Source organism: Pectinophora gossypiella, chromosome 25, assembly GCF_024362695.1.
Source record: "Pectinophora gossypiella chromosome 25, ilPecGoss1.1, whole genome shotgun sequence".
NCBI classification, from domain to species: Eukaryota; Metazoa; Arthropoda; class Insecta; order Lepidoptera; family Gelechiidae; genus Pectinophora; species Pectinophora gossypiella.
In genome coordinates this window covers 5,011,714-5,032,557 of record NC_065428.1, presented here as the reverse complement: position 1 = coordinate 5,032,557, position 20,844 = coordinate 5,011,714, and the positions used below count along the sequence as shown (strand labels likewise).

At 37.9% G+C, this 20,844-nt stretch overlaps 1 protein-coding gene across 1 annotated transcript in view; it reads right to left on the bottom strand.

Moving 5' to 3' along the window:
• LOC126378059 (irregular chiasm C-roughest protein-like) overlaps positions 1–19,688 on the bottom strand; it is a 133,416-nt gene extending 113,728 nt beyond the window's left edge. Inside the window, exon 1 of the mRNA XM_050026177.1 lies at positions 19,323–19,688. The gene's annotated coding sequence lies outside the window, so the exon portion shown is untranslated. The remainder of the gene's footprint in view (positions 1–19,322) is intronic.
• Positions 19,689–20,844: the final 1,156 nt, after the last annotated feature.

The window sequence follows — 20,844 nt, the reverse complement described above, 5'->3', positions numbered from 1 at the left end:
CGGACCGCTTATAATATATCTTAAGTGCAGCTTTCACTAACACAGTTGGCTCGACCATTATAGACGGCGATACGGCCCACGACCTATCACGTTGGTCTAACAGAAAGCTCGGTAAGGTGTGGGTATACTCAGTTCATCTTACTACCCTAATTGGCATACAGGGTGGTGGTGACATCGTAACGAATACTTAGGTGGATGATTCAGATCATGATTCTGAGTTAATATCAAGAAAATACTCTTCTTCTTATCGTGTCGACGGCAAACTGAACTGTATCGGCCCAAAACTTGACAACAAGTATGGCGCTATCTGCAGCGCTCATCAGATCCTCCTGCGTACAGGTGTTCGGGCACGCAGGACACGATGTAAGATGTTCCATCGTTTGGGGAACAGTGCCGCACTTGCACTTTAAGTCCGAGCCATCCGAGAAACTCCACCTGAACAAATTGTCCTTACTTCGGCCCACCTGAGTTCGGACTCATTAGGATAAATAGACTTCGGAGTCTATTTAGAGACTTCCAGGTAAGCCAAGGCAAACCAAGACCTGGCGGAGGTCTCTCGGATAGCGAAAAAAAAGGTTTTGGGAGGTGTACCCGTTCCTGCCAGATCCTGCATCTTTCTTTAGAGCGGTCCCTGTCACGTAGAGGCGACACACAAAATACTGAAGATGTTTTACTGAATCAGTCCCTTTGTCTATAATAATATTATTATGTAGTACTTACTAATAAGTAGGTGTTCGTACTTATAATTGTAACAAAAACAACTTAGGTCTCGCCTTGCTTGTCATAGCAATTAAAATGAAAACGTTTGATGGACACTTACAAATTACGAATCCAAACGAATAACGCATGGGCGTATTTTAATTGCTGGGTTCTTTCAAAAGTTACGTAATACAATATCGAACTGTCATTTTATTCTGTTAAATATGACATTTAGCGAAGCATTCATTATAATTACGGAGAAGTACCGTACTGTCCTCCGAAGCACGAAATCATTTTAATATTTCAGACAATCAGTGCGTCACAAAGTGATTTCGTCAATGTCCTTATCGGGATTCGAACCCCGACCTCCAGATCGTGAACCTGACGCTCTAACCATTAGTGGTTAGTTCTAGCCACGTAGGCTGTTCCGGTATAATTTATACTTGATATTTTCTTTAAATATTAAAAATAAAAAAATAATTCATCTATTCGGTTCATTGTATCGATCTAATCTAGGGACTTCGTATAAACAGTGTCTGCAAGAAGTTTGAGGCTCTGCCCACCCCAAAGGGATTGCGGGCGTGAGATTATGTATGTATGCATGGACAAGACAAAAATACTAAAACTGGCTGCACGATGGCATCAAAAATGTCGCTTCACCATATTAGGTAACATCTACAGTTTGTGTATAAAAGAAAATGTTTTATTAATAAAGTAAAATAAAATCTGCATTGTTATTGCACGCCACAAAAAATGCAACCTGAATAATACAATTAACACATAACCGGTTTGAATTAAGAAGAAATATAAACTTAAGAAAAATTACCGTTATATCATTCGAAGATAATTGTGTGTTGATTCACCATAAGTACTTAAATAACTGACCAATGGTACCGGTTTCTTCTTACTGACGTAAATATATAGTCGTTACATGTGTCATTGTCGGGGACCTTGAGTTTGCTGAAGAGTTACTGAGTTGCTGAGTTGGTCATCCACCTCACAACCCACATAGAAGAAGTCATCATCATCATCAGCCGTATGACGCCCACTGCTGGGCATAGGCCTCCCCCAAGGATCTCCACGACGATCGGTCCTGCGCTGCCCGCATCCAGCGGCTTCCCGCGACCTTCACCAGATCGTCGGTCCACCTTGTAGCGGGCCTACCCACTGAGCGTCGTCCGACACGTGGTCGCCACTCCAGAACCTTTCCGCCCCATCGGCCATCGGTTCTCCTCGCTATGTGTCCTGCCCACTGCCACTTCAGCTTTGCAATTCTTCGAGCTATGTCGGTGACTTTAGTTCTCATAGAAGAAGTATATGACACGAATTACCCGAACATAATATAGAGAAAAGTGCTACAGATACTCTAACTGGCCTTGACAGAAAGTTACCTAACACTAAATGTTTCTGAAGTATCATAAATTAGTAGTATAAAGGCCTTTCCTGCCAGTTAATTAGTTTAATCGTTTCCTTATAACTCTAACGTAAGAACAACTTCAAATTTGTCCAGTCAAGTTAGTGTTGTATCCGGCAATTTTACAATAATTCTCATAAAACATACATACGTAAACAGCCTATATACGTCCCACAGCAGCTAGCAGCATACTCCACCACGCTGGATGGACAAGAATGATGAGTGGTGTGGACAATAAGTCAAGTCAAAAAAAAAAAAACAACAAGATTATGAAACTGATTATGAAAGATTCGAAGGCAAAACTAATACATCGAGGGCTTTATCCAATAGCAGTACGATGTATATCTACGTAGATAGCGTCTATTGGTCGAAACCCTCGATATATCAAGCGTCGCGCGCGGCGCGGTTGCCGTTCAAAGCCTGCAGGGACACCCCGGACTCTTCATACAAAATACCTCGTGCAACACACACACTACACATTGACGTTATCGTACACGTGCGTCTGTGTGTGTGACGTCAGACGCCCATACGATTGTGGACACGAAAGTAAGACTGAGCACTTAAACCTAGCTCAGCTGTAGCTATTCTATACGTAGTATTATTCCTTATTCTATGCTGCAGGCTTCATAAATTACACATCCTACTACCTACATTTAACGCTTTGTGCCCATAAAAATAAAATATGACATATGTCATGTTCACACTATCCCATTCGACCCTTAAAAGGTTTTAGGGTTTAATCCTATTTAGTTGACGCCCTCAAGCCCACACTCAATAAATACACCTGAAAATATCTTGAAAGACAGTTTTGGTATCGTAATATAATGTTAACAAATTCTTACATAATCTTTTAGGTGAGCAAATGAAATGATAATTTTATCAACAACAATAATTGTAAATAGTTTTCTTTGCTGTATTGACCGTTAGACTTGTGTTATCCATGAGCTTTTAGTAACATAACGTGACATAGCATCAATTAGCATCACACGTGTATGTTTAAGTCCGATATAATAGGAGGCCAGCCTATTGCCATTAACCTGACACAAATCCAAGAAACCACGTGATATCAATTATCTATGATCTAAATATGAATTTAAAACCCATATTTAAAGTAGAATTCAGTGGTCTACAGTCTGATGAGTTGTTTGCGTGACTCATTAAACCCATATCTAAAGTAGAATTCAGTGGTTCACTGGATTAGAGTCGGATGAGTTGTTTGCGTGCCCTATTAACCCACACCTAACGTAGAATTCAGTGGACTACAATCCGATGAGTTGCTTGCGTACCTAAAGTAAAATTCAGTGGTTTAGAGTCCGATGATTTGTTTGCGTACCTTATTAAATCCATACCTAAAGTAGAATTCAGTGGTTTAGAGTCCGATGAGTTGTTTTCGTACCTTATTAAACCCATACCTAAAGTAGAATTCAGTGGACTACAATCCGATGAGTTGTTTGCGTACCTTATTAAACCCATACCTAAAGTAGAATTCAGTGGTTTAGAGTCCGATGAGTTGTTTTCGTACCTTATTAAACCCATACCTAAAGTAGAATTCAGTGGACTACAATCCGATGAGTTGTTCGCGTACCTTATTAAACCCATACCTAAAGTAGAATTCAGTGGTTTAGAGTCCGATGAGTTGTTTTCGTACCTTATTAAACCCATACCTAAAGTAGAATTCAGTGGACTACAATCCGATGGGTTGTTTGCGTACCTTATTAAACCCATACCTAAAGTAGAATTCAGTGGTTTAGAGTCCGATGATTTGTTTGCGTACCTTATTAAATCGATACCTAAAGTAGAATTCAGTGGTTTAGAGTCCGATGATTTGTTTGCGTACCTTATTAAATCCATACCTAAAGTAGAATTCAGTGGTCTAGAGTCCGATGAGTTGTTTGCGTTTCTTATGAAACCCATACCTAAAGTAGAATTCAATGATTTACAGTCCGATATATAATTATCCTACCTAGCCTATCAAATGTATCAATATAATTTTATTACATTCTTCACCTTCACTCTACCGCCTCGTGCGAGACAGATATATAAAATACTTTATTAAGCACAATGGACACAAGATACAGGAATAAGGATAACAGATACAGAAAGGCACAACACGCGGTGTTATTGCTCATGCAGTAATTTCTTCAAAGCAGGCGAGTATCATGAAGAATTAACGTAACGGATATAATTGCAATTATCCTTATGTTTTTCCAACCGTAGAAATGTCTTTTACGATGTTTTCCTTCCCGGCATAGGTACTTAAGAAGCATAATTTAATTAATTTCTTTATATAATACATACCATTTTTAAACCGATTTCCTGGCCTCTGTGGTTCAGTGGCTGAGCGTTGGGCTCGCGATCCGGAGGTCGCGGGTTCGAATCCCGGTGGGGTCATATCAGAAAAATCACTTTGTGATCTCTAATTTGTTAAGGACATCATAAACTGATCATCTGACAGTCCGAAAGTATAATGCCGTTGGTCCCGACTACTTACTGATGTGAGTAGCCGTTATATGAATCATGCCAGGGGCCTTTGGCGGCTCAATAATAACCGTGACACCAGGGTTGATGAGGTTGGTAATTCATCGCACAAACCATACAATGGAAGAAGAACCGAATTTAAAGCAAAGGAGGTTCTTAATTTGAGCAGGGAAAAAGTGGTACGTACATGTCGGGACTAACGGGAATTTTCTATATACATATGTATGTGTAAAACTATTATTCAATTTCGTTTTCTAGAAAAGTGAGGTAATTGCTTACTACTGGTAGATACTTTTCTACCTAGTTATTATATAAAATGATTCATAGTACGAGGCAACCGCTTATTAAATTGGAAATCATCTACAACAGTATGGCACCAAAATGTTAAATTATAGAAAACCACAACGTACCTTTCTTACGCGGAATTGGTTTCACAAAAACTTTTGGACAGAGTTGCCTCTTTAAAGACAAGATGGTTCCGCACATATATATTAAATTCAAAATTGTTTAAATTTTGAAAAACGAAAATGTTGTCTTCTTCTATCGTGTGGGTTGTGAGATAGATTATCAACCTCACCAACCCTGGTGTCAGATTTATTATTGAGCCGCCAAAGGCCCCTGACATGGCTCATGTAACGACTACTTACTTACATCAATAAGTAGTAGACAATCAGTAGATCAGCATGTAATGTCCTTACCAAACTGGGGATAACAAAGTGATTTTTGTGATATGTCCTCGCCGGGATATGAACCCGGGACATCCGGATCGTGAGCCTAACGCTTAACCATTGGACCATGGAAGTTGTTACAATGATGTGGAGCTCTGTTAGTTATTTAATTACTAAATAGGAAAGGCAAACTCAACCTGCGCTCTGTTTTGAGTCAGCATAGACTTTCAAATTTGCAAATGGCATTAATTACTTGACCGGACAAAATGGCTAGCGGTGAGGGCTCTCCGCCTGAAGAACGTCATGAGAACAGGAGTTTAAAGCCACATTTATGCAAATTGTTGAAATCGAAATATTGCTTGAAACTCTTCAATGTTTTCTGTTTAACCTTCTAGGACCGTTGCTCTGCTAATTGTCTTCTGAACCACTGACATAGAATAAGGAATAATACTACGTATAGAATGTCAATTCTCCGCTCCCCACCGACGGCTGAGCTAGATCTACCTCACCCCCCCCCCCCCCCTCGGCCATATCACACACATAGTTGCGCGTGTACGATGACGTCAATGTGTGGTGTCTGTGTTAAACGAGGTCGTTTGAATGGAGTCTCCCCGGTGTGTCATTGGTCTGCTCAATCATGTTGCTTTCCTGTAAGTTATGAGTAGGTAGACTTAAAGACATTTTAACATCTAATTGTTAAATCTAAACGTGTTTTCTTACTCATAAACGATCTACTCCGATCGATGAATGAGGATGATGCTAAAGAAATATGTCAGGAACGCAGCAAATGAAATTACATGCTTACCCCGGTGGAAAATAGAATTGAGTTTTTGTATTTATTTATGTATGTTTGGTAAATGTGTATGTGTATGTACGTTACCCCCTCCGGTTGATTGAATGTTATCTTATATATGTTATGTATTTTATACATCTTCTTCTTCTTCTAAAACTGTCATGCGCTATCGGGCGTCGGTGACCACCAACGCAAAGTCTTCCCTATTCCGAGCCAGTCTGGAGAGCGCGGCTGCGTCCCTATTTTTTTCTATTTTTTTTTTCTATTTTTTTTCTTTTTTTTTCTATTTTTTTTTATTTTATACATAAACGTCACATAAGGGTTTTCTTCAACGCCAGCGGTACCCCAAATCGGAGGAGCGTAGCGTGGGCGGACGAGATGTTTTCTCTCACATGACGGCTAACGGCTCGTTTCGCAAGTCGACTGAATACAGATTCGTTTTAAAAGACATTGCTAAGGTATGCCTTTAAAATCCAGCTGGTTGATGGAAAATTTTGTATGCCAGTTGTGTAATAGGCACGTACGCTTTCAAGAAGCGCGAGTTGTACTACAGTAGGTATATTTCATAACATAGCATCACGCCTGTATACAATCCTTGCAAGCTATGTTTTAGTCCCATGTAATAGGGGTCGAGGCTATTGCAATTAACCGGACACAAAAGTTGAAATCCACGTGAAATCAATTATCTATAATCCAAACATGAATTCAAAGTTTCAAACTCATAAAGAATTCAGTGGTTTAGAGCCGAAGCGGGATTTAAATTCGTGACATTAAATGTTACACATACATACACATAAACTCAAGACTATTTTCCACCGGGGTGAGCAGAGACTATGGAATTTCATTTGCTTCGATCCTGACACACTTTTCTTGCTTCCCCCACATTCATCAATCGTTTCATACACGCACGCCGGTTCAGAGAACACTAAACACACACACACACACACACTAAATATTATGAGAACATTCAATGTTGTATAATAATATTTTCGTTAAATTCAAAAATATTTCGAAACAATTTTTTTTTCAAAGACCTTTTAAAAGCTACAAAATGTTATATTTTACTGAGAGTAATGGACGTTTAAACAACTGAATGTTATCCCACAGGGGACATATATCAAGTTGATATATAGGTAGTACAAACATGTATGCGTCTGTATTATCCCGGGAGGAAATATTATTGCAAACTCTAGAATATCTTGGAAAATCTGAATAAAATTCTGAAGTAAAACAGTTATTTTCACCCGTTACATGGATGTTTAGAAACAAAATACCGGGTATCTTCTTTATTTTGTTCGAAACGGTTGAGTACAAATAATAAAAATCATTGGAGCAACAAAACAAAATTATATTCAAAAATAGAATTCTTCTAGAACTACAAATAACATAACATTTATTTACTTAGACTTATGATTTATTTATTTATAAATTAACATACTGGCCTCTATAAAAAATAAGCCATTGTAAAAGAAGATGCTAAATTAAATACGAAATAGTTTTTATGTGTATTTGCGCCATTATTTGTTTAACTACTTTTACAATTGCCGCCATGAAAACTAACAACAGCGAATCTACTCTTTTTTTTTTAAACTATAGACTAAAAATGTAGCGAACGTAACAAGTTTAAATTATGTCCTTGCTAGATTATACCAACTATAATCCACCAAGGAGTATTATTCTGATTGTTAAAAAAAAAATAATTGCGTAATAAATAAATAACAGATCAGCTCAGCTTAGCATCGACACAGCACACCACAGCTATACAGCCTATCAGCGACCTCTGTACGGCATTTGTAACACTATATAACGAAAGAATCACTCGTGTATCCCGGAACGAGTAGGCGAAAGTGTAGGTATGTTATACCTATACCTATACACCCACTCTCCTCGTCATTCTAGTCCATGTAATACACAGGGGACGAGTATTGCCATTAAAAGGGCACAAATCCTATAAGCCACGTGATTTCAATTATCTACGTTCCAAATTTGAATTCAAAGCAATAATGTATAATTATGTTACTTACATTCAAAGTCATAAATTCGAATCTGTTTATACAAATCTGTACATTTTTTTATATCGTCAGTCGCAGTTGGTCTACGTGACTTCTCCGATTCTTCTTAGAATTCACAAAAGAATATCTTATGGTATTTCAGATTCAGTTGTACTTTTCCCGGTAGAGCTTACCGATAAGGTAATATCTTGTTTCAAACGCCTGGTGTTTGATTCGTAGGTACTAGTTATGTAGCGTAGTGTGGTAGTCGATATGATAATTCATTTTTATAATTAATGTTAGAAGAACTAAAATCGGAGCTAAGACGTCGCAGCAGATCCCGTTTAACATGGACAACCGTCATCAATAAAGACTTGGAGAAATCCAGCATAGAAACAACGAAGACCCAGAACAGACCTCTCTGGCGACGAAGGATTAGGAGAACCGACCCCAAATAGAAATGGGAAAAGACCGGAAGACAAAGAATGTTACAAAAAGTAACTAGCATTATATAAACTTTTTTTTGAAATCATAATTATTTACTGTAAATTGGATGAAGGAAAATAAAATTACGAAAGTGGTTTTAAGGCAAATATTGCAGGCAGAGAAAAAGCCGACATTTCAGTCGAACAACTGACATGCGAATTTCAATTTCGGATCCACTAAGAAGGGCCTTTCAAGAATACGCACATTGGCCGAATTGAAATGTCAAAATTATCGTCATATTTATAAGAACAAAAAAATTAACAGTAAGTGATAGAAATGTAAATAAAATATAATTTTCTGGGCCATATTTTTTATAAGCTAGCTTAAATGAGACATAGCTGGCGAGGGTTCTGTGTATGTGTACTTTACACCTCTGCTTACCCCTTCTGAGATACAAGCGTGATACTATATTATGTTTTAGTTTTTATTTACTTCCTACAATTGCCATCTAGCTATCGACAGTTATGACAGTATGTGCATCCATAACCAAAGAGTTTTGATTCTATCGACGTCTCTACCTATCGACTATCATCCCAACCCTAGTCGTCTGCGAATAAACTTCGCATGATTGCATACAATAGTATCCAGAGTGCCGATTTATTGTTCCTTATTGCATTCTTATTGCACTCTTATTGTAATCTGTAATAGGCATTTATAAGTCAATAATCTTTAGTGTCGATAGCGATAATGGAAATCTTGATTGAAATGTTGCCAACAAGGTGATAACTTTATGAGGTAGGCCAGCGATCTGTGATAATGATTTAATACGTTTTAGCTAAAGCAACAACAATGTTATTTTACTTACATACATAAACTCACCTATTTCCCACCGGGGTAAGCAGATAATAATGGAATTCGAACAAAAATCAGATTTAGTGGTCTAGCTTACTATTACACCACAAAACGTCTGGAGTACTATTTTAATCGTCAATGAACTCTCGAATTTATTAAACCTCAAGGTCGAAGTAAAAAAAAACACAAAAACATGAGAATCATCTGATATTTTGTAAAAAAAAAACACATTGAGATCCCCTTTAAATGGTTTCCTTCCAACTGGGTACAACTAAACACTTACTGGGACGCTGCTGTTGAAGAGTTACCACTGGCTCTCCCTGAATTCTAATGCATTGTCACTTTCGTGAGAAATTAAAGTGAGAGAATTCAAAATCGATACGGGTAATTTGTCTTATAACGTAGGTCAACTGTCTCTAATATTTATGTAGGAAAGTGAGTAGAACGGAACGTTAGATTGAGAAGAAAGTAGTAAATACTATGGAAGGATAATGAATGTGGATTTGGTGGTTTATGGTATGAATTTAAGAAGGGTTATCTATGATTATTGGGGTCGGAGTGCGATGCTGTCATACAAAATCCCGTTTCTCTAATAATAAATAATATGCATTGGACATTATAGTGAGCTAACAATATAAGTCAGTACGGTATTAAAATTATTTGTTGCACAAACACGCAATTTTAAATAGGTAGCAATTTTGTTACTTCTTTTTCTGTAGGATTCAGAGAATTTTTCTCTCACCGTTAAAAAAAATACCTGAAGATCTTTCGCGAACCAATAGTACCACATCGTACCTGCCATCAAAAGTTAAAACGAGTTTTTGTCGAGATCCCTGACTCTTGTAATTGAACAACAGGTGCCGTATCTTCTTTTGTTTATTTTTCTCCAGTCAAGGGCGAAACGGACCCTTGGATTGAGGGATTCGAGAGCATCATTGCTTCCAACTCCGTATTATTATTCATCCTTCGATTGTCCTTTTTGGGTGTTTGCAAAAGTAGTCCGTACGTTTACCTTTATATAGATATATTGACGTACAGTCATGAGCAATATAATGTACCCGCTTTAGGACTCCGTCGCATTAACATATTTACATTTAGTGAGACTTACAGTTCAATTTGACAAAAAAGTTAATGTGACATGGTACCAAAGTGTATACATTTAATGCTCTTTTATCGTAGATGGTCTGGAAAAATCCTGTGCTTGTTGCAGAAAAAAAAAGGAAATTGCCCCGAAAGTGGGCTGAAATTGGCTTCTGTATTGGCTTGGTTTTCGCGGCTTGGAAGTCCAGACAGGCAGTCGCTTCTGTAAAAAACCTTCAGGTTGATGAAGTGCATATACAATACGCGTCTGCAAGGGGTCTTCGGGGGTACAGGTGTGATAGTATGTTATGTTTTGTGGTTTTGCTTGACTGGACGTCCTGAGCTTCGTTTTCTTCCCAGGCATGTCGTCAAAAGCAGCAGAAGAATTATATCCTCACCAACATTAGGTAGACTCAGTATTAATAATTGAAAACGATTCATTGAACCCTAAAAAAATTACAATACAGATTACGCGAGTGCGGCGTCGGCGTCGATCGAGAAGTGGCGTTGGCGCCGTGACACGAAAAAGGAGCCCTTAGGTATATATTTTTATTCCGTTCTTCTTCTTCTATCGTGTGGGTTGTGAGGTGGAGTATCGACCTCATCAACAATGATATAACATGGCTCATGTAACGACTACTTACTCCGTTCCGTAATTTATTCCGTTTAAGGGTTCCGTTTTCCTTTTAATGTTCGGACGGAACCTTAAAAAATCTAAACCGTGGAACAACAGATTGTTTCACAAAACCTGACGATTCCAAACAACTACTTAAATAAATTCTACAGAACGAAATACGATTCTTGAAAATCTACCCATATTAATGAAACAAGCCGTTTTCATGGAAATGAAAAATAGGTGACCTTCACACACTGTGTGCTATGGGTATGGGTAACGGGTGAAGTGACGTCAAACGGTTCATTCCGAGTATAATGAAGTGACATGTTCCACTAAACGCGATTAGCGAGAATTACTAAACTCCTACACATTACACATAATAAACTGTGTTAGTGAAAAGTGCAAATTAATGATTGATTCATGGAAGTCTTTAGGCTCCGGACACAGGTTGGCCGCTGCAAGGATAATCTCTGCAGGTGGGGATACCTGGTTGATGGTTGCGATGATTGCGAGTGTGGAGTATCACCACAAACTATGGCTCACCTTTTGTGCTGTCCTAAGTGCCCTAACACCTGCACTATTAAAGAACTGTACGAAGCCACTGACAATACCGTAAGCGTGGCCAATTATTGGTCAGCAAAAATTTAGTTTCGATCGCCATCGACTCGCAAAGAAAGAAGAAGAATTACTAATGAAGAAGAATTATAAATACGATGAACCACCGGATCAAAGTGACTATAATGAATAAGCGAACTTGTTGTGCTTAATGTATAATATGAAACGGAAATCTTTTGCTACCTATAGTCAGGTAGGTAAATAGGAAAGGGTGTTATAAAAAATACCGATATGTTTCAGAAATTTATAAAGTGGTGTTTACCTGAAGGGCACAGCTAGATGTTATAGACCGGTGAGCATGAGACAAAGAAAACTCCCTTGAATTTGTACAATGTATATTTAACAATTATAATTATTAAAGTACAACCATGGGCAGGTAAAAACCCTATGGAGGGAGATGGGTCGCGCTTTGGTCCGTCAGGTTAATTGTCACTCCGTAACAACCATGGGATATCACTATATTTAAAAACACTGTCCGTACACCTGTAGGCACCTCACTTACTCGAGGACCTCCGACTATCAGGCCTACCTGAGGCGTTCCAGAATACAATACAGGGGATGCGTTGAGGCCGGCTCAGGCCAGGGCGTGCTGGACGATGGCGGCGCAGCGGGCCAACTGTTACGCAGCTGGCGGGCTGCACGTCCACCGGTCAACCTCGCAGTCCTTCACCGGGCCTTATCCGGAGTGTTGACAAAAGGAGAGGCGCGGCACATCCACATGCGCGCCGCACAAAAGAAAGCTTCGAAGTGCAAACAACCAAGGCAAGCTCCGCCGTAAAGAAGCTTGAAATAACTTGCAAACGCAGCAGAAAACAGTAGGAATCTTCATTCACAAAACATTGTTGAAATCATTTGATCCAATCATAAACTTCTTCTTACATTAAACTAGCAAAACGTTAGACGTTAAAAACTTGCAAAAACGTTAAAACGTTAAAAACTTAAAGAAAAACAAAACTTAAAAAAAAAGAATTAAAAACGTTAAAACAATTAAAAACCCCATCTGCAACAAGGAATGGCAATGATTAGCATGTGGTTCAGCTGACAGCGTGGCAAGGCAACTCACGAGTGTAAAACAAAGAAAATAACTTACAGGTTCATCCGGGATAGTTGGGCATCGCTCGGATGAAACCTAAACCCACCCACTGGACCTTCGGCGATGGGATTTCAGTGATGTTGCTGAAAACAAGGACCTCGAGGTTACACAAAGTTGGTGCAAAAATATGCACGAAGAATTGCGAGGACTCACCATCTCGGTTAAGTTGTTTATTTAAATCGAGACATCGGCTCTTGATGTCGCCGATAAATCGTGGCTTTTAATTTGCCCACATTATTGTTACGGCAGTGGAGTCTCCGGCGCTCTCGCGACGTCCCCACTTTCCATAACCTGTCTCTCAGCTCAGCCAGCTGTCAGTCTGACACAAGAACCACGAACAAAGTTGCCAAACTAGAAAAAATCTACCAAACCATAAATTCGCCGAATCAACGACAACAATCGATCGACTTGTTTGATCCCAAAATTTAAACAATATAATTATAATATATCAAAAATAAATGTTGCAGATAATTTAATATACCAAATTTTGAAGAAAATAAAATAATCAAAAATATTCGGGCCCATCGATAACCCTGCAGCGCCATCTGTGATTTCCTGCGGGTAAAATATAAAACAACGATATATCGCCAGAAACCACAAGATGTCGCTACAAGGCTCGTTGGTCCGAAATGCTTCGTTACAAATAATTTATTAAAAGTTCACTTCTATCGTGTGGGTTGTAAGGTAAATAGCCGAACTCATCAACCCTCATAGTTACTATTGAGACGCCAAAGGCCCTGACACGGGTCATGTAATTACTAGATACTTTCTTTTTAGCAGTAAGGCCGCCGATTGTGCTTCTCTTGTCATTTTGTAATTGTTTTTTTTAGAACAAATCTAGGCGGGACTAACTAATTCACGTGCCCTCCAAAGCTCGGATCATGAGATTCAAGATTCGCTTACATAGCCTGATTGACAGGTCCCGTTTCTAGAGAGTTATACGCCCAAAGTTGACCTTCTTATGGAAAAAACCAGCCCAATGACTAGGTTAGGGCATCGTAGAAAAACCCGTAAACCATATCGTACAAATCAATAGCCCAAATCATGACCCAAAACTACCCAGACCATGTTGAACATGTCACTCAATTTGCAAATTACATAGAAGACAATTTCCTCACGTGACTAGAAATGTTTTGAGAAAACACACGAAAATGTTGTTCTTATGCTAACGAGTTCGCAGTGGTGGTAGCTAGTGGGTACCTAATAATTTAGTACCGGGTATTTTGTGTTCCCGGCATTGCAAAATTAATAATATCTTTAATCTATTACCCATTATAAATCCATTACGTTAGGCAGAATATTAATTAAAAATAAAATAACCAGCCGTAGTTTCCTCTAGGTTTTTCCCAGAATCTACTTCATCTATCTACTTATAGACCGTATGGAATACTGAGGGGGATGACTTAGCTCATGATTCTGAGTTGATATCAAGTGGAATCTCCTGTTGGAATATTATTATATTTTTTGTGTTATTAAAATTATAAAAAAAAAAAGATTTTGTGTTTGTTCCGTGTCTAAAGTGATGTAGGTATATTAATGTGAGAAACGCCCTAAAGTCGCTTCTGGCACTCGCCGGCCACTGCCGCGGCACGCTCGCTTCGCTCGCTCGGCTCGTGCGCTGTATTTATGTCAACCTAACCCGCTCGTCGCTCCGCTTCTCGCTAACCTAAGTGAATTTATTTTGAGATTCGCTTCTGCCACTCGCTTTTTTAAACATTTACCTACTTATAATGTAGAATCACAATGGTATAATAATTATTATACATATTATGGTAATCATGTTATGTAAAAAAAGTTACTTAAAATTAATGTGGATATGTAATGTTGATTATTATGAATAAAAACTAATCTAAATAAAAAAGATATGACTTTGAATAATAGTGTAAAAGACGGTTTTGTTGAGAAAATATAGGAAAACAAAGGATAGTATAATAGATAACTATTGCCACTGTCATTATAAAATTGAATGATTCGGTGTTATGCACATCAGAAACAGAGCAGTTAGGAATTGCGATTGTTAGGATGAAAAATGTTAGGAAGAACATTTTCGGAGTTCCAATTATCGGAGTAGAAAATTTATGTGAACTTTGGCGCACCCCCAGGGTTGATGGGGTTGGTAATCCACCTCACAATCCACACGATAGAAGATGACTAACAACCTGCATAAAAGGTTTGTATTCAAAAGACGTCTAAAGGCAGCCACGTGCAACTGTGTGCAAAAGTCTTGGCAAGCCTTAAGAAAACGACGACTGAAACGCAACATAGCAATTTCCTAATGCCAGTAAATTGTACGACGTCTGTCGTGCTACTTTGAGAAGACTAGTACTTTCCCTGTCCGTCTGTCCACTTTGCCTTCGTCATGGTAATAAGTTCGTCATAAGGAAATTATATCCATAAATTCATTGCTTACGATACAGCAAAGAGTATTAATTTAATTACTTTGAAAGCGGCCTTGAGCTGTGGTAGCCAAGTTGGTAGAACGTCCGACTCTCACTTTGAGGTCGCAGGTTCGAATACAAGCATAGGTCTATACCAATGATTTTCGATTTTTTTTTCTAATTCATGTTTTGATCGTAAATGATTATCACGTGCTCAATAGTGAAGGAAAACGTAAGGAAACTCATATTCACGAGAAATGCATTTCGGAGGTATGTGACCTAACCTGACCTAACTAAAATACACTTTTCGGGAATGTGGGTTTCGTTACGATGTTTTCCTTCACCACTGAGCACGTGATAATAATTTATGATCCAAACATGAATTCGAAAACAAGTTCGGCTATCATTGGTTCAGGCCTGTGCTGGATTCGAACCTGAGACCTCAAAGTCAGAGGCAAGCGTTGTATCAACTGGGCTACCACGGTATATGACATTATATTACTTGATCGGAACAAGAAATATTCCAAAGGCGTTTCTAGTCGTACCCATTACTAATTTCAAACCTACCGTAAATAATATTAGAAAATAATGAAAAAGTATATTCCGATTTCAAATAATTCGCGCTTCGAAGGGCATGCTCAATTAGTCTCAGTTACTGAAACGGTAAACAGTCGTTTTATTAAAAACAACTGATCAAGTGCGTATCGAAAATACAGCCAAGTCCAACCACAGTTGCACCACGATAGTATCTTAGTGAGATATGGGCTTAAGTAATCTACCAATAACATAACTCCTGTATCCATGAAGGGGTAGAGAAAGGTATATTACAGGTGTATAGTCCACCCCCTTTTTTGTATGTATGTATTGGTTGAACGCCTGCCTCTCACTTTGAGGTCGCAGGTTCGAATCCAGAACAGGCCTAAACCAATGATTGTCGAATTTGTTTTCGAATTCATGTTTGGATAATAAGTGATTATCACGTGTTCAATGATGAAGGAAAAACATTGTGGAAACCCAGATTTCCGAGAAATGTATTTTCGGAAGTGACCTAACCTGCATTGGGTTGGTTTTCCCGTCGCGGGTTGGAAAGTCAGACAGGCAGTCGCTTCTGTAAAAAACCGGACCTACCAAATCTTCATTTCAAGTAAGCGTACACCTTGAAAAACGGGAAAATGTTAGGGAGATGATGATATATGTATTTTTAACGCCAAAGGAGGCAAACCTGTTGCCATTAACCGGGCACAAATCCTGAAAACCACGTAATATTAATTAACTACGACCCAAAGATGAATTCAACCTCATAAATCTGAATTCTGTGGTTGAGAACCCGAGCCAGGATTCAAACCCATGACACCATGATGTAATTCATGCGTTTTCCGAACAGGGCTGATACATACATACATAAACTCACGCCCGTAATCCCAAATGGGGTGGGCAGAGCCACAAGTAATCAAAGACAACTTGCAGCCACTGTTGATACGAAGTCCTAAGATGGATATGATGAACCTTATGGTGATAAGGGATAAGCCTATCGCCCATAACATTAGTCCATCATGTTAGAGGACGCAATCCCTCTGTCGGTTTTTACGACATGCCCGGGAAGACAAGCAGCTGAATGTGTTCTATGTTTTTTATTTGCTCCCAGAACAGCATAGAAGCCCTCAGTTTTTCATTTTATCTTTGTCCCGGTCTGCTGGAAGAGATTTCTCGAGAATTGATAAGCGTAATTTGGGTACTGGCAGAACATCAGTGTTGGTGAGAGTGGGTACTCGTACCATACTCTTAGCAACAATATGCTGAGTCAGTCCCATTTCCCTGGGCAGTGTTAGCTACTAGTCACAAAATTTTAATTTATGTAAATGCTTTTGTAACCTTCACTGTTTTGGGAATAAAGTTATTCTACCTATTCTATTTCTTCTAGAAATAAGCTAAACCGATTGTTTGTGTGTTAGTTTAATTGTTTTTATATCCTGATCTGTGTACAAAAAGCTGGTAAACAAATAAATAAAAGCTAAAATTACTTTCGCTTAGTATGGATGAAAGATTTTTACTTAAGTACCTTTATAGTTGACGAGTGAAAAATAAAAAGCTATTAGCCGTTTATCACGTAAAATATTCACAAAATTAATTATTCATAATTATAATACATTTTATGTTAAGCACGCCACATCACTAATCCCAGGCTTAATGTTTTCAGAAGTTGTTAATATTTGAAATTCATAATTACATTGCGTTAATTGCAACTTTGTTGGAGGCGGTTTCTAGGTTGCCGTTAAGAATTTAAACACGCAATGCAGGACGGAACCTGACAGAGGGCAGCAATAACTGTCAATACTATTCAGAGGCGGAGGACAGAAGTCCTAGTACGGCTTTTGAATAGACTACTCTGGGCGCCATCCCACTCGCGTCAGACAGAGCACTGCTGGGCGGATCGCGAGAGAGAAACCACTGCCCTATATTTCCCTAAAGAAGTAGCATAGAGAATGCTATACCGACAAGAGCGTGGCTCTTAAATTGATCATTAGCATCGTAAGAAATTGTATATCTATTGTGTCATTTGATCCGTTTGACCTCTGAATATTAAGTCCTTGTTTTACAATTAGAGCTAAAAGGCTTTAAAGCGTACGTTACAAGTATTTAAAGAGGATTAAGAAATGCGAAACTGGATTGATATTAATATCGTTAAAAGGTTTATAAATAACACAAAAGTTAATTACCTTTATATAATACAATACAAAAATTCTAAACATAACATGACATAGCATCAGGCCTGTATCCCCGAGGGGGTAAGCCTTTTTTTTTTGACGTGACTTATTGCAGATTTGCCGCAAATGGCATTAACTACTTGGCCGTACAAATTGGGAGCGCTGACGGTTCTCACCTGGTACAAAATTTAACCATGCGATGTTACTGACCTAACTTAACCCAACCCATTTATGTACGTGTACCTAAAGTATGTAATACTTGAGGTTAGTTTTTTTCACAGGGGGGTTAAAATGATCATATCGAATCAATTTATGTAAAAAGAATGATTGATACTTGACATATTATGCGCCTATAAAAATATTTCATTTCTAAGTGAATTGCTTGAATGTGGCCGTTATACCTGGCTCCCATGTTCTTTACTTTAATTTATTTTTATTTTTTTAAAATCGGTAACAAGTCTTTCCTTAGTCATTCACACCATCACATGCATAGGTAGGTAAGTTAGAAAACGTATCAATATTAACAAAATAAAATATAAATCCTTAAAACTTAAGAAAATAAATAGGTACTATATTAGGGCTTAGGCTCTGTTTTTTTTTTAAATCTGTGTCTTGTCCTGTATTACTTAAAGAAAGGTATTTCTAGTAAATATTCAGATTAGGGAATACGTATCGGAAGAAAAACAGAAGTAGTACGGTCACGAGCATTAATATGTATATCCTTTGGTACCATGTCACATAAACTTTTTTGACAAATTGAACTGTAAGTCTCACTAAATGTCAAATATGTTAGTGCGACAGAGTCTTAAAGTGGGTACATTATATTGCTCATGACTGTACAAACATAGATAGTACCTAAATCACCAACATATTGCCTCTGTTTTGCAATAAGACGAAACAATTACACTACAGCCCATTGGGATTAGAACCCGGGACCCTTGCGGAAGGAAAAAGAAAAATTCATTTTTATCCAACTAATTACTTCCTCAATATGTAGCAAACGGAAATAAATGGCCGAATTTCTTTTTGTTCCAAATTGAAATTAATGGGTGTTTTTTATAACCTACTAACTGATGTTTCCTGAGAAATGTTCGTTATTCCTTTTTTTTTACATTTTATTAGATTTTGTTGTCAGCCAATATGTATTGTGAAACAAACCGAGGAAAAAAATTGCCTTGTCAATTATCTTTTTGTTTTTTTACTTTATAGGCAGAATTTTATAAAGTATAATTGTACAAATTTTTAATGTCACTTATTATTAACGTCGATATTGCTTTCCTTGTGAGCATATAGTAAGGAAATAAGTAGTCCAGAATCACATTTTTGGTTTCATTTATCATAGTAACATGTTCGGTGTGATTTATACTGAAATTGATTCTCTCAGCTGTCAAATAAAAAGTATAAAACATCCAGTTTTCGCCATAAAAACACCTTCGCAGATAAGATCTCAGCCCCAAAACCATTTGCTTATTAATTACTAAAACACTTTTAAAAAATAAAGAAAATCCACCAACCTGTATTCAAAGTCACGAAATGTACCGTTCAATGCTTAATCCTTCAGGTTAGCTATCAATCACACAACAATTTGTACGTAAAAGCAATCTAAAGTCACAATCACTCTAATTCCACTAAAATAAAGAAAGAAAATAGTCGCTTAATCTACGGCAGAAGATGTGAAAATGGTGAAAATATGTACAGAACACGGCACGAAATACACCTGTATCAGTCAGTTCATTGTTTATTCATAATTCAAATCCTTTTATTCAAATAATAATATTTATAAATCACTGACACTGGTTTGAAAAACGAGTTGACGTTTTACTTTTTTTGTTTATTTTTTTTTGCCGCATTCGAATTGCGATTGCCGCGAAAGCCGTTTGGCGCGCAAACGTACATACATTCGCGTTTGCCGCCCAGCTAGTGACTGAGGGTGTATGTAAGCTACGCTGGCCCGGCCAGCCTGGGGAGCAAAGATTAAAACGAGTACAGACTCGACAACCACCACACTTGGGTTTATGAACATTTAAGAGTATTAATTTAGTTCTTGTAGAAATAAAGAGTCGTTATTAAGTGTGTTTTATAGACCGTTAATGAATATAATTTTCCATACACAAGTGAGTAATTGGTTAAAGTAGATATTCCATTCATTGTCCTCCCTATAAAACAAACTTTCTGAACTATTTAATGGAAAGAATCTTATAGTAACCACTTTTTTTCAGGTACCTACTTGGAGAGTGAGAGAGACATGTGAGTATTAATGTTGCCTTATTTAAAATTAATAAGCATTGTTAATATCTTATATTAATTTCATGGTAGGTATATAAATATGTCGACAAATGAAAATGATAATAATTCTAAAACGATGAACACAAGAAAATACCAATTAAACGATACCAACATCAAAAGTGAAAAGCCCGCAAAACACATTCTACCTACATTTCCTTCTAGAATTTTCCACTACCCCACTCTTTGCCCAACAACGACCTTAATCTGAAATCCCTTTTCAACTCCTCGTGTCTCTCATTATTGATCTCTTTCACTCCTCACTACCGGTGCAATAATAGCGCCTTCTCGCTCGCTCCATTGAAAGCTCTATAGCTCTGTCTCTTTTCAACACCACTGCAGAGCCTCAAAAACGAGGTAGCCGCCGTACTATCACCGTGAGCGTTCGGCATTAGAAGTTTTTCCTTTACAGCGCCACAGTCTAATAAAACACCACACGTTTTTATTACGTACTGGCATATTCGTTTGTATTTTGAATGTATTCGAATTATAACGTGTAAGTACAGTGACGGCGACTGTATTAGAGCGGGTAAAATTATTTTTAAATAAAAAACAGTTGCAATAGAACGGAAGCAAGACTCGTTTCTCTTTTTTAAAGCTTTTTTTTAGTGAACCGTCGATCGGCTTAGTTTGGTATTCTTGTAAGGAAGCTGCGGACTTGAATAAAACATAATACAGTCGACAGGGACAATATTTTCAATTGGGTATTTCTGTGTACGATGCCATTATAAGACCAATAAGGTTTGTGGAATT